Source organism: Elephas maximus, chromosome 10, assembly GCF_024166365.1.
Source record: "Elephas maximus indicus isolate mEleMax1 chromosome 10, mEleMax1 primary haplotype, whole genome shotgun sequence".
Taxonomy (NCBI): domain Eukaryota; kingdom Metazoa; phylum Chordata; class Mammalia; order Proboscidea; family Elephantidae; genus Elephas; species Elephas maximus.
Genome location: NC_064828.1, coordinates 57352324 through 57355179, shown reverse-complemented (window position 1 = coordinate 57355179; position 2856 = coordinate 57352324).

The following is a 2856-nucleotide window of genomic DNA, read 5'->3' as shown; positions in this document are numbered from 1 at the left end:
TTTTTCTTAAGAAAAAATTCATACTTCATTCTTAAAGTGCCGTTTTTTTAGTCATTTTCTTTTCTTTTCTTTGATTTTTTTTTTTAACCTACCCAATATCTCTTTGTAGTATGAGCAAAGCCAGTGTACATTTTTTCTTAAGAAAAAATTCATACTTCATTCTTAAAGTGCCATAATGTTCTAAACTATTATTAAGAAGCCATTTGTAATTATAAAACATAGGTTCATTTGTTAGCATATGTTATTCCTTGAAAACTATTTATAGCCAAGCAATTTGGAGTTTTCCTTCTTCTCCCATAAACTGCCCGTTGTAGATTTGAATATATGTTGTAAAACCATCTTTAATCATAGAAGTAGTATCATGCTTTATGAATATTTGCACTGATTATAAAACCTTGCAAGTGATTTTTAGTCTCTTCTAATTTAGAATTCAGCAGGAGCTACTAATAAAGTTGGCAGGCCGAGTGTTTTCTATATTGTTTGAATAACAATGACATATAGCAATAACTTTTTAATTTATTAAAACTGATGAATAGAAACAAGGTGCACTATGGTGGTTGGCTTAGACTTTATTTAAAGAAAAGCAATTTAAAACAGATTTCATCACATAATTTTAAATTCCAAAGCTCAATTTTCTTTCTGTATATATCAATGAAATTAACTGCATCCTATTTTATTATACTATGTTTAGCCCCCTGCCTCGAAAAGGTAGGAGAATTTGGAAGACATTTTAGAAAATTATTTTAAGAGCAGATCTATACTGTACATTTCATTTTAACAATGTTTTACTAATGTATCATTCCCACTATCAAATTAGTATAAAATACATGATCACTTGGTAAATTAGATCAAAGGTCTATATTGATTATTGTTTTTGAAAATCTAAACTCCATCTTGGTGAAGACTAAATGCTAAAAATCTTGGGCAATAGTAGGAACCATATACCAGAGAGCAAATTATGAAAACCTTTCAGGGGGAGAGAAAACTCCATCTTGGTGAAGACTAAATGCTAAAAATCTTGGGCAATAGTAGGAACCATATACCAGAGAGGAAATTATGAAAACCTTTCAGGGGGAGAGAAAAAGCATTCAGAAATACGTTTATTTTAGGAATGCTAAACCTACTGTACTGTTACTAACAACCAGAGCTACTAGTATGACCTGACAAATAATAACTTTCCAATAGAGCCTTCTTTTACAGTTTTACGAGAAGTCTCATTATAAATACTCTCCTGGCAAATTGTGAATTGAAAGCCACACGTTTCTTATGTTGAAAAAGGATTAGAATGTTTAGTTATAAATTCCAAGGATTAAAGATATTGGAACTATACATATTCAGACAAAGAAAGCTATTTAAGATTGCCCAGAAATATTTTGGAAAAGAGTGGCAGTGGAAAATAGAAATTAGTCTAATCAGTTACAAGGTAATTGACTTCTGTAATTACGTTATGAAAACTTAATCTGTTAGAATGTTTTGCTGTTTAATATTTGTTGGATATATATAGTGCATAAGTGATTTTCAGTGTAGCTTAAAGGATATTTATATAAATTCCACATGTTATTGTTGATACTGCTTAAAGATGAATGATACATAACTCAAAAAAATCGTCGCAGCAGTACATCAACAGGGAACTGCCAGAAATTCAAGCTGGATTCAGAAGAGGACATGGAACTAGAGATATCATTGCTGATGTCAGATGGATCTTGACTGAAGGCAGAGAATACCTGCTTACCTGTGTTTTATTGACTATGCAAAGGCGTTCAACTGTGTGGAGCATAACAAATTACGGGTAACGTTGCGAAGAATGAGAATTCCAGAACACTTAATTGTGCTTATGTGGAACCTGTACATAGACCAAGAGGCAGTCGTTCGAACACAAGGGGATACTGCATGGTTAAAATCAGGAAAGGTAAGCATCAGGGTTGTATCCTTTCGCCATACTTATTTAGACTGTATGCAGGGCAGATAATCCAAGAAGCTGGAGTATATGAAGAAGAAGGGGGCATCAGGATTGGAGGAAGACTTGTTAACAACCTGCGATATGCAGTTGACACAACCTTGCTTGCTGAAAGTGAAGAGGACTTGAAGCACCTACTGATGAAGGTCAAAGACTACAGACTTCAGTATGGATTACACCTCAACATAAAACAAAAATCCTCACAACATCATGATAAATGGAGAAGATACTGAAGTTGTCAAGGATTTCATTTTACTTGTATCCACAGTCAACGCTCATGGAAGCAGCAGTGCATTGGGCGCTGCTGCAAAAGACATCTTCAGAGTGTTGAGGACTGAGGTGCGCCTGACTCAAGCCATGGTATTTTCAGTTGCCTCATACGCATGGGAAAGCTGGATAGTGAATAAGGAGGACTGAAGGAGAATTTATGCATTTGAATTAGTGTTGGCGAAGAATATTGAATATACCACGGACTGCCAGAAGAACAAATCTGTCTTGGAAGAAGTGTACCCAGAATGCTTAGAAGCGAGGATGGCGAGACTTCGTTGCATGTACTTTAGGCATATTATCGGGAGGGATCATTACCTGGAGAAGAACATTGTCCTTGGTAAAGTAGAGGGTCAGCAAAAAAGAGTAAGACCCTTGGGGAGCTGGATTGACACAGTAGCTGCAACAGTGGACTCAAACATAGCAATGGTTGTGAGAATGGGGCAGGATCGGGCAGTGTTTTGTTCGGTTGTACGTAGGGTTGCTATGAGTCGGAACTGACTTGCACTTAACAACACAACAACAATGAATGAGTATTAAATTACAAGAACTTGTATCAGGTGATAGGAAATGGCACAAGATTTTGAAAAATTCTGGTAGTTTGACATGTGGAATGCTCGATGCCATGGGGT